Genomic DNA, 12159 nt, shown 5'->3' with positions numbered 1-12159 from the left:
TCTCGCCGGCATTACATAATCTAAATGACATCACAGTAAATTGTCAAGCCAGACAATTGTCAGCAATCACACAAACCGTTACCTATTGAGATTGCCGTTTTTTCTTTATTTTCAGGACGAAACTTCACTTGCCAGTACCCACTTTTCAAATCCAACGTGGAAAACCAAGAATTTCCTGATAATCGATCAAAAAGATCATCAATTCTTGGCAGTGGGTAACAATCCTTCTCAGTGATTGCATTGAGCTTTCTGTAATCCACACAGAACCTCAACGTCCCGTCCTTCTTCTTCACCATAATCGCAAGTGAAACCCAAGGACTATGGGATTCTTCAATCACCCCTTGCTATTTCATCTCTTCAAGAATTTTCTCCACCTCTCGCATCTGTAAGGGAATACGTCTAGGAGTCTGCTTAATAGGACTAGATTTTCTTACAGAAATTGAGTGCTCTATTACCGAGCAATTTCCCGCTACAATATTTTCCGAAAAGATATCCTGAAACTTCTCGAGAAATTCAGAAAAATTTTTCTTTTGTAAATTATTTAACCTTACCGAATTCCTATTGAAGAAATTTAATAAAAATTCAAGAATTTTTCTTTCTGGGAGACTAATACGAGAACAAAATAGGTTCCCCTCTTTTCTAGAATAGTCATTACTAAAGAGCGAATTAAAGATCTTATTGTGCCCGACTTTAACAAGGAAATCTGCTCCCAAGTTGCATTCATCCTCAATTTCCGCCACATCGAAAATTTTAAGGAAAACGAAGGAAACTTCCCTAACTCGACTTTTACATTTGTTTTAAAATCAGTGGGAACTTCTTGCCCAGTGGAATATCTCAATTTTCTATTCCCTACCCAAAACTGTTACCTTCCCGGCCTAACCAACCTTTTATTTAGAATCGAAACATTTGAACCCGTGTCAATTTTGAAAACAATTTCGATCATCTAATCTTTCTTGAAAACAAAAATTTCCTGACTTCCCACTTAAATTCCCGAAAGAAAAATTCCTTTCCCTTGTATTACATTTCCGCGCCGAGACCTGCGTTACACTGCTGCAAAGCTCGGCGAGCCCGAGTTTCCCTTCCCTGAATTAATTAATGAAGGGCACTCCGTTTGGAAGCTAAGGGAAGTATCCCTTAGCTCCACACTGCCAGCATACGTTGGCCCCTCTTTTAGGACCGGAAGTTTCCTTTCGTTTACTGTTAAAATTACTAAATTTCCCGCGATTTTGCTTGTAATCTCGTGCGAAAATTTCTCCTTTGTTCAAAAAGTTCTGTTCGTGTCCGACATCAAAACTAATTTTCCCCTTTCGATCTCTCTCCTGAAATTTGGGAAAACTATTTTCTTTAATAATGTTTATCACTATGGCTCTTTCCACAGCGAGCCTCAATAGATGTATGCCCTTCCATTTGAAGGATCTGCTTAATAAAACCATCTGCTTAATAAAATGCGACAATAAATTGCGAGCATGCAATTTTATCCTGTATGCCAGGAGAGCTCCGGATAGGCTAAACGAGACAAATGCTCCAAGTCCGAACCAAGCGCAGCCAAATCTTCCCCAAATTTTTGCTTCCGATTTATAAACTGCATGTAATAATTTTGTGCCGAAAGTTTTTCCTCAAAACATAACTCTAGTCTAGAAACTAATTCGCTATATTGCGAATTTTCCAATTCCGTTCCCCCTTCTAAAACTGAACGCGCCTTCCCTTTCAAACAGGAAGCCAATACAATCATTTCTCCGAATTTCTCCATCTATTTGTCCGAGCAATCAATTCAAATTGAGATAAAAATTCTCGCAAAGGAACACTCCCATCATATATATCGAGCTTTAATTTTAAACCGAGACCGAGAACTTAAAATTGGATTTGACTGGCCTGGTATGAATAGTTCATGCTCCTCGGACTGCTGCACCGATCCTCCCTGTTCTTCCGCTCCGCTCGCTCCTCTCTAACAAGGCGAAGCTCCTCAATAGTCATTCGGAGAACTATCTCCAGGCTTGGAGTCGTTTCCGATTCCTCCGTTTGCACACCAGCTCTCTTCCTAGCCGAGATAATCCGTCTCCCCGATGCTCCTTCCTGTCTCTTCTCCATTACTGTTTCCTTTCCTTTCAATTCCGCTTGATGCTCCGCCATGTTTTTCATATCCCGGACGAGCCCCCAAAAATGTCGCACTCGCGGCGGGTTCACTCGCCGTCACGCGTCACTCACGCAAGGAAAGGAAGAGGCAGTTTAAAAAAGAAACACACTTTATTATGCACTAAGCACGGGAGCAATGACAAGAGCTTTTACAATTTAATATTCGCCGCGATACAGCTCAAACTCGCGCGCCGCATCGACGATTCTCTCGCCAAAACAATGCTTGACAACTGCTTGACGACCGCGTCGGCAAGGAACGATTTTCAGATTGGAAATGTATGAGGGTAGCGTCGAGCGGAATACCGCTCGGTCGTAACTACTATATACTAATATATAATTATATACAGGGTGGATCATTTAAAGCGTAACGAATTTTTATTTCAAAAACAAAGTACTACAGAACGAAAGCATTTAGACAAAAGTTATTCGGTTTCAAGGGGATACGATAGTATTTCTAATACGTCATTTCATGGACATTTTCAAGATTATTTAAAGGTCAACTTTTTTATATGAAAACCTGTTATTTTTATCATGCGATATTATTTTGCATAGAAAAGGAAAATTTTTGTAGGAATACTTTTTTTATCCGGATCTTATTTTCAAAGATATTTAACAAAATGATATATCGCCCGTTTTTAGCGTTTTCCCAGAATCAACGACGTGGACGTGACGGGGTTTGATCCCTTTTGTTTTAGTTTTGTTTTGTTTCTTTGTTGTTGTTTTTAGAGTATTTAAAGAAGATGTCAAGTGATGTCAAAGTGATGTCTGGCCTGCCATTTGTTTAATAGATCCGCCTTATACAGGCATTGAGACTTAATTTTCAAGTTTGGTTTTCCAATTTGTTTTGCACAGATTTATTCTTGTTAATACTTTCGATATTGCTTCGATTATTCTTCGGATTATATTCTTCCTTTGAAACTGTGACACTCTCGGACTCTTCTAAATTATTTGTTATCCTTATACATGAAAATATATACGAGACTTCGCCGGTTGATCTGGAAAACGTTCATTGTACATGTTAGCAGCATCTCTGTATTCTCCCAGAATTATGAACATGTTAAATGCTTCTTGAAATGTATTCATTTTGAAAAAAACCGAAAAAGATTACAATTATAACTCATCGAGCAAGAGCATCAAAAGGATAAGAAATAACTTAAAAAAGTCCGAGAATGTCACAGTCTCAACAAGGAAGGATCCAAAAAATAATCAAAGCAACATCGAAAATGTTAACAAAAACAAATCTATGCAAAACAAATTGGAAAACCAAACTTAAAATCTACATCTCAGTGCCTGTATAAGGCGGATCTATTTAACGAATTGCAGGCCAGGCATCACTTTGAGTATCTTCTTTAAATACTCTAAAAACAACAATAAAAAAAAGAAAAAAAAAGAAAAAAACAAAAAAACCAAAACGAAAGAGATCAAACCCCGTCCATCGTCGTTAATTCTAAGAAAAAACGCAAGAAAAGTATCGGAAGTGTCTCCCTCCAATTTTAATGAGCTTCGAGTATATTAAAATATGGACAAAAATAAAAAACACATGTTTTTTTTATTTGTGTTCTCGAACGTTAAAGGGGTGAAACCACCCCTTGAAAAAAATTGGTTTTTTTTTCCTGAATAAATATCGTCCAAATCGTTAAAGATATCAAAAAAAGTTTTACGGCTGCAAGTGTACTTTACAACGACGCATTCGAATTTTTCAAAAATGTTATATTTTCGAGTCTCTCCACCCCTCTAATTTTCGAAAATTTTTAAATTTTTATAGAGGGATATAAATAAGAACATAATAAGGACATAAATTCAAGAGCATTTTATGCTGAATACAACGCTATAATAAAGTCATTTTCCAAAATCGCATTTTTGGAAAATGAGCGAGAAATACCTCTATATATCCGCTCCATACCATCTATTTGTCTCATATCGCGTTGGCTGCGCGGGACAACGTTAAAGGTGAATATGACGCAACTTGTCAGTACAGTATCACTGCAACAATAATTATTGAAATAATAGCTTTTTTGTACTTGTTTTATACTTTTTAATACTTGTTTTATATTTTTCAAATACTTTTTGTTATAATAATAATAATCATCAGAGCAAAATTGTATCAGACAGCTCGTATAAGTTAACAAAAGGAAAGAGAGGCCAGTGAACAAGCGAAAACGATGTGACGTGACAAAAAAAAATTCGAGTAAACAATATTTATTGTAAAAACAATTAGCAGAGTTACTTTCAATATAAATTTGATATTGTTTATTTCGGCTTCACGAAGCCTTCTTCAACAATTTTTCTTAACAAAAGTGATAAAAACGAAGGGGAATTGTAAATGCATAAAAACTGGTTCGGTGAAATTTCTATAATTATAGAACATTTAGATTCACGCGCCACATTTAGATTCAAGCGCAAATAGAAAAAAGATTATAAAAATGTGAATAATATAATAATTATAAGAGTGAAATTAAGAGTTAACAGTCAAGCGAATAAATTTTTATGCCTTTAAAATTCCCCTTTTTTATCGTTTTTGTTAAGAAAAATTGCTAAAAAAGCTCCATGAAGCCGAAACGTACAATATCAAATTTATATTGAAAGTAACTCTGCTAATTATTGTTTTTACAATAAATAATGTTTACTCGAATTTTGCTTTTAGTCACGTCATTTCGTTTTCGCTCGTTCATTGGCTTTCTTTCCTCTTATTAATAATAATCATAAGCATAATCTTAATAATGATAGTGGGTTTAAACAGTATTCAAACAGCATTCAAATATCTTTGATGATATATCAAAGAATATATGCAGTACCGTGGACAATTAAAAACAAGTTATAAATAAAGAAATGATTATTTTTATAAAATATAATTCATTTAATTTTGATCGTACGGTAGCTATTGCAATGTTATGAATATATTAGGTGTACAAAAAAGTTCTGAGCTTTAGATTTCATACAACCAAAATAACAATTTAAATTTTATATATCTTCCCGCTCTTTTGCGGTTTTAAAGCGTTGACATTTGGCCTTCTAAAATGTCCATACGGTTTGGCGTTTGATGCACATAACCTCAAAAATCAGTAGTGTTTACAATGACAATAACAAAAGAGCATATTCGATTTTCCATCCACTTCGCGTTTCATCTGAAGAAAAATGCTGCTGGAGCCATTGCAATGATTTGTGCTGCATATGGAGAGAACGCTGTCATACTACATGTAAAAGATGGTATCAAAAATTTCGCCAAGAAGATTTCAGTCTTGAAGATGAACCGCGTGCTGGACGTCCTCAAAAGATTGAATTGAAACGGACGAATTGCAAGCACTGCTGGATATAAACTCTGCGCAAACTGAAAAGGAGCTCGCAGAACAGCTTGGCGTTACGCAGCAAACCATTTCCGTACGTTTACATACGATGGGAAAGTTTCAGAAGGAAGGCAGATGGGTTCCGCATGAATTGTCCGAAGACAACAAAAATCATCGGCGTGACACTGCACTCACTTTGCTTTCAAAGTTCCGGAAAAAAGATTTTATGCACAAAATCATTACAGGCGATGAAAAGTGGATTTTTTATGATAACCCTAAACGTAAAAAATCATGGGTTGACTCTGGTCAACCTTCGACATCGACGCCAAAGTCCAATATCCAAAAAGGTTTTGCTCTGTATCTGGTGGGATTGGAAAGATTGTGTTGTATTAAGATTGAGTTGTTACAACCGGATGAAACAATCACGGCAGACCGCTACCAACAACAATTGATCAATTTGAGTGATGCATTAGAAGAAAAGAGGCCATTTACTGGCCAAGGACGTCGTAAAGTGATCTTGCTTCATGACAATGCTCGACCACATGTTGCGAAAGCGACTCAGGACCATATCTTTGCGTTAGGCTGGGAACTTCTCCCGCACGAGGCGTATAGCCCAGACATGGCGCCTTCCGATTACTACCTATTCCGGTCGCTGCAGCATCATTTGGCTGATACACATTTCGTGAGATTTGAAGAGATACGAAAATGCATTGATGACTTTATCGCTTCGAAGCCGGTGAGCTTCTATCGTCAAGGAATTCGCAAGCTATCCGAAAGATTGCAAAAGACCGTTGATGCAAACGGGGAATATTTCGCTGATTAATATTTTTTTGTTTATTTTTGAATAAAGATTGAATTTTACAAAAAAAAGCTCAGAACTTTTTTGTACTAATATTTTATTGATCAACATTTATATTTTGTATCATAATATCTTGTTATCGCAACGCTACGCAAGAAATAGATTTGTGAAGATGTAGTTTTATTTGCATTGTTTACAATGCATATTAACCATCGGGTTTTGATAAAAATTTCGAAATCTTTGTTTCACTCCTTCAATTCTTCTTGAACTTGTCTTACTACTTCTTTAAAATTCAACTGCTTTTCTTTTATATTCTATCGAGATATTATTGACGTTACATAACATTCTTTTACATTGTATGCATAATTTTCTTCGTCGTCAGTAAGTTCTATTTCTGCATGTGATATATTAAATGCGGTTTGAAAATCCAATAATTCTTTCTCTTCCATTTTATGTTAATTATTTAAATAATTATTATTTAAATAATTTAATAATAATTTATTTAAATAGCTAATTTATAATGTATTTAATGTATCTTTGTAATAACTGATTATTTTACAAAAAATTTGTTGAACAAGAAGGATGAATAATATATAGATCATGTATTATTATGTCTAAAAATCTTTAAAAAATATTATCAAAATTAATAAATTATTGATTAAACTATTCTTAAGTTAATTAAAATAAATAACTCAACTTAATTCAACTTAAAGAATTTATAAAATAAAAAATATATAAAAATGTAAATAGCAATAAAAACTTTCATAACTTTTTTTTTTATAATCATTTATTAAGCTTAATATCTCTCACTTGTATCAATCGGTAATACTTTAGACAATGAAATTAATTATAAAATTGCGAATTCGCTGCGATTTGCATTCTATATGTAATATATGGAAATAAAACTATGCCTTAGTGTTGTAATATAAATATGTTGTAATGTAAATATGTTTCTTGCATAGTGTTGCGATAATAAGACATTACGACACGAAATATAAATGTTGATCAATAAAATATATTCATAACAATAGCAATAGCTATAGCTACCGTAAGCATTGCAATAGCTGCCAACCAAAATGAAATAAATATATATATAAAATATTTTATAAAATTAAATAAACTAATATTTTATAATAATTTCTTTATTTGTAACTTGTTTCTAAATGTTCAAAATTCATACGTTTTTTGATACTTCATAAAAAATATTTGAATTCCATTTAATAAAATCTGCTATCATTATTACTATTATTACTATTCTTATTATTATTATTATTAAAAAAGCTCATATTTCAATAATTATTGCACTGATACTATACTGAACTGCATCATATTCACCTTTAACGTTGCCCCGCGCAGCCAACGCGGTATGAGACAAATAGATGTCGATGATGACAAATGATGGAATGGAATGGATATATACAGGTAATTCTCGCTCATTTTCCAAAAATGAGATTTCGGAAAATGACTTTATTATATACCGTTGTATTCAGCATAAAATGCTCTTGAGTTTATGTTTTTATAAAAATTTAAAAATTCGAACATTAGAGGGGTGGGGGGACTCGAAAAGATAATATTTTTGAAAAATTCGAATGCGTCGTTATAAAGTACACTTGCAGCCATAAAACTTTTGTTTAAAACTTTTTTTGATATCTTTGACGATTTGGATATTTACGCAGGAAAAAAAACCAATTTTTTCAAGGGGTTTCACCCGCTTAACATTCGAAAACGCAGATAAAAAAAATATGTGTCTCTTATTTTTGTCCATATTTTAACATATTCGAAGTTCATCAAAATTGGGGGGGGAGGGGCAACTTCCGATACTTCCCTTGTAAGAACGGATATATCATTTTGTTAAATATCTTCGAAAAAAGATAAGATCCGGATAAAAAAAGTGTTCCTACAAAAGTTGCTTATTTTTTTACGCAAAATAATATCGCGTGATAAAAATAACAGATTTCCATTTAAAAAATAAAAGTTGACCTTCAAATAACCTTGAAAACGCCTATGAAATGGCGAATTAAAAATACTATCATATGTCCCCCTTAAAATCAAATAACTTTTTTCCAAACGCTTTTGTTTTGTAGTGCTTTGTTTCTGAGATAAAAATTCGCCACGCTTTAAATGGTCCACTCTGTATATACTTATATTATATTTATATATATTTAATATATATATATATATATATATATATATATATATATGTGTGTTGTAACCACTACCCTGAGTTCGTCGGTCGCCAATCTCACGATAGCAACCGTGCGGCCCAAGTACGCCACGCTTCCCGGCTTGTCGAGAAATCGGCACAATACATATCCTCTTCAGTATGCTAATTAATAATTCAAAATTGTTGGCGCCAGGCACGCGGTATGTGTCACGAAAATGCGATATTTCAATCGGATACGAGCCAGAGTGCAGTATGCGGCGTCAGAACACACGGCTACTCACAAAGGAGTCACAACTCTCCGAAACTAATTTGATTCACCTTGAAATATGTTATTAAACACAAAAATCTAAGAGACACGTATTTCTTTATATGTGCCCAATCGAAGTTTAAAGGATGAAACAATCCCTCAAAGGCTTATATAAAACTTATATTTTTGATTTCCATTAATTATTATATCAACAAAATGGTGAGATATATAAAAAAATGTTTTAGATAAAACTTTTATTATTTCTTATATACTTTATAACTGTGTATTTAGATTTTTTAAAAATTTAATATTTTTGACACTCCCCATTATTATTTTTACGTAATTTAAATTTTTTCTAAGAAAAAAAATTGAAGGGACTTTTATGCCAAATTCAACCGTATATAATAAAATTATTTTACAAAATCGTATTTTTCAGAAATAACTTGAAAACGTCGCTATATGCTTTTATGTAGCGCTTGCATGGAAAAATTGTGTTTCTGCTTTATGTATTACAAATAATAATAACAGTAACAATTTTCATTGTTTTTCTTTAATTATACATATAAAAACATTTACTTCTTTCATTCATTCTTCATATATTTTATCATTACAGTATCTTAAGTTTAAAATTATTTTTATTTGCTTACAAATGCTTTTGCTTTTCTGCATTATGTATTACAAATAATAGTGATAATAATTTTTATTTGTTTTATTTAATTACATATATAACATATAACATAATTATATATATAAATCAGAATCCACTTCTTCATTTATTTCTGATATGTTATATTGTTATGGTATCTTAAGATTAAAATTATTTTTGTTCGTTTACGCTTTTATTTTTTTACATTTTATTTTTTTATCTTTATAGACATTAATTTCTAATATATTAACTTAATAACATAGTCATTTATTCATATATAATAAAATTCATATATTATATTATTATTATATTATTTATATCATTCATAATATATTATTACAATAATGATATTTCACAAAAAAATGCTTTAAATGCATAATGATCTTTTATACCAAGAACATCTTACTACAGATATATTGTTGCAATTTTCGATATCACATGTTGTTAAAATTTCTTCAAAACTAAATTTTACTGTATTTTCAAATTCTTCCGATCTTTCATTTGTATATCCATTTTTAAACCACAAATATTTAAATAAATTGTAATATCAAGAAGATGATAATGCCTCAAAAATTGTAATTTTATTATATTATTTCGTTGATGTAAATTTACATCACTTTCCACTAATAAAACGGTCAGAAAATTGTTTAACAAAATTTTTCCAAATCCGGAATCCATAAACATCTAATGGTTGTATTTTCCCTGTAATACCTTTTGGAATTATTATTGTATTAATGCGTTTTTCTGCTAATATTAAATCAGAAACAACATCGGGACAATGTCCACTCCAAGAATTAATAAGAAGAACACTATCAGTACCAATATTTGGAAAGAAAGCTTCTTGTAACCAAGATTTAAAATGATCTGTATGAAACAAAATTTAAATTAATAACATTAAACTTTGTTAGATTTCTAAAATAATTATAAAAGATACAATTGAAATTTGTATATACCTGCTGTCATTTTACCAGATTTTGCTTTTACAATAACAATTTTATTGATCTTTTATTGATTTTATTGATTAATTTTATTGATCTGAATAAATTTTTTTCCACTCTTGACCCAAATATACCAGTCTTCCATATCAGCTTCTTGTAATATAATAAATAAACGGAATAGCAATCTACTATCACACGATATTATTGGTTGTATCGTGTATGAATAAGTTGTCGATGATATAAATTGTATAACACGCTCTATTGTCTTTATTCCTTGATCAGATAGTGATCTTCTGGAATAGATTTCTAATTGAAATCTTTGATCTGAATTATAAATATTTTCAGATCCGCACTGTTCAATGAGAGGTTTCACTGTTTTTAAAAAATTTTTGGTTTTTTTTTGCAGATCAATTAAATCTTCCAGTGTTTTTCTAGTGACATTTGTAATTTTTCTTGAAACAATTAGATGGGACTTTTTGAATCTTGCTATCCAATTATCAGCTTTGAACATAGGATTTAAATTTCCTATTTCTTGTTGAGCCTGTAGAGCCTTTTTAAATCAACATCATGGAATTATATAGTCTGATTGAACAGCTGCGGTAAATTTATTATGTGTAAATTGAGAAATATAAGATAATTTTCCCATACGATTTCCAATATGTGATTGTAATTGTTCTTCTCAATTGACATTCGGATGACACTCTTATAAATTTATATTGTATGGATTTTAAAGAGCGATTTCTCTTTTTACATTACATTTACATTATTTTCATCTTGTTAGTGTCATATTTTTCGCCAATATCCAATAGCTCGCCTTTTATAAGAATTATTAAAGTGCACATTATCACTCAAACATTCATAAGTTTTTAAATTATCTTTGCTCCATGCTTCCTCATTATCCTCAATTATTTCAAAAATATGTAATTTATAAGGTTCTTGGAAATCGAAACACATTTTTTCTGTTATTTCCATTGTAATGAAAAATACTATCTAATAATAATTTTTGGATGTTATATTTCAATTCTATTTTTCCTTCAATTATTGGCGTTTCCATAAGATGTATCGAACTTATGAAGGCCAATAAAAGCCTAACAACATTAATTGAATTAAAAATCATTATTAATTTGTTCTTCTATAGAAATATAGTGTGTTAAAGCACTTTAACACACTATAACAAAGTGACTTTACTGATTATAACTGCAAATCTGCTAGTATTTATACATTGGATTTATTGATACTTATCTTTAAGAATGCACTTAAGCTTAAAAAGTGTCAGTTTGAAAGACGTTCCGATACGAAAGATAAACAATAACATATTTTATGCTAATTTTATAATGATGATACGGTTAATGAAATTATTATTACTTCTTATATCACAAATACGTTTAAGAGTAATATTATTATTTAATTTTCATGTCTTTTGACGTGACTTTTCTCAAAACAATAGGAGTATTCATTAGAATACTAAATAATATATAATAACATAATTCTTTTAATATTTATAAAAAACAATAAAAACATTGACAAATTTGTGTTAAAATAAATGCATCTTAAACATCAAAAAAATGATTATGCTATGAGATACGTTTAGGAATAGTGTATAAAGACAATGTAAACAAATAAGAGTCTATTTATTCGCATAAACGAATAAAAATAATTTTAAATTTAAGATACCATAATGATAAAATATATAAAGAATGAATGAAAGAAGTGAATGTTTTTATATGTATAATTAAAGAAAAATAATGAAAATTATTATTATTATTATTATTATTTGTAATACATAAAGCAGAAACACAATTTTGCCACGCAAGTATTATATAAAAGCACAAATGATGCATATAGTGACGTTTTCAGGTTATTTCTGAAAAATGCGATTTTGTAAAATAATTTTATTACGGCTCGAGCCATGCTTGATGCAATCTCTCCTGTCGTGCTCCAGGAGGAT

At 31.1% G+C, this 12159-nt stretch overlaps 1 protein-coding gene and 2 pseudogenes across 2 annotated transcripts in view; 1 reads left to right on the top strand and 2 right to left on the bottom strand.

The window, feature by feature from the left end:
* The window catches only part of Syt20 (synaptotagmin 20), a 238264-nt gene that overhangs the window by 160706 nt on the left and 65399 nt on the right, over positions 1 to 12159 (top strand). The window lies entirely within an intron of this gene.
* On the bottom strand, positions 9597 to 10236 carry LOC148937442 (uncharacterized; annotated as a pseudogene).
* Positions 10151 to 10781, bottom strand: LOC148937441 (uncharacterized; annotated as a pseudogene).

This window comes from Pogonomyrmex barbatus, unplaced genomic scaffold, assembly GCF_055798465.1.
Source record: "Pogonomyrmex barbatus isolate J1 unplaced genomic scaffold, ASM5579846v1 scaffold14, whole genome shotgun sequence".
Taxonomy (NCBI): Eukaryota; Metazoa; Arthropoda; class Insecta; order Hymenoptera; family Formicidae; genus Pogonomyrmex; species Pogonomyrmex barbatus.
The sequence above is the reverse complement of the archived record's forward strand: the minus strand, read 5'-3'. Positions and strand labels throughout refer to the sequence as shown.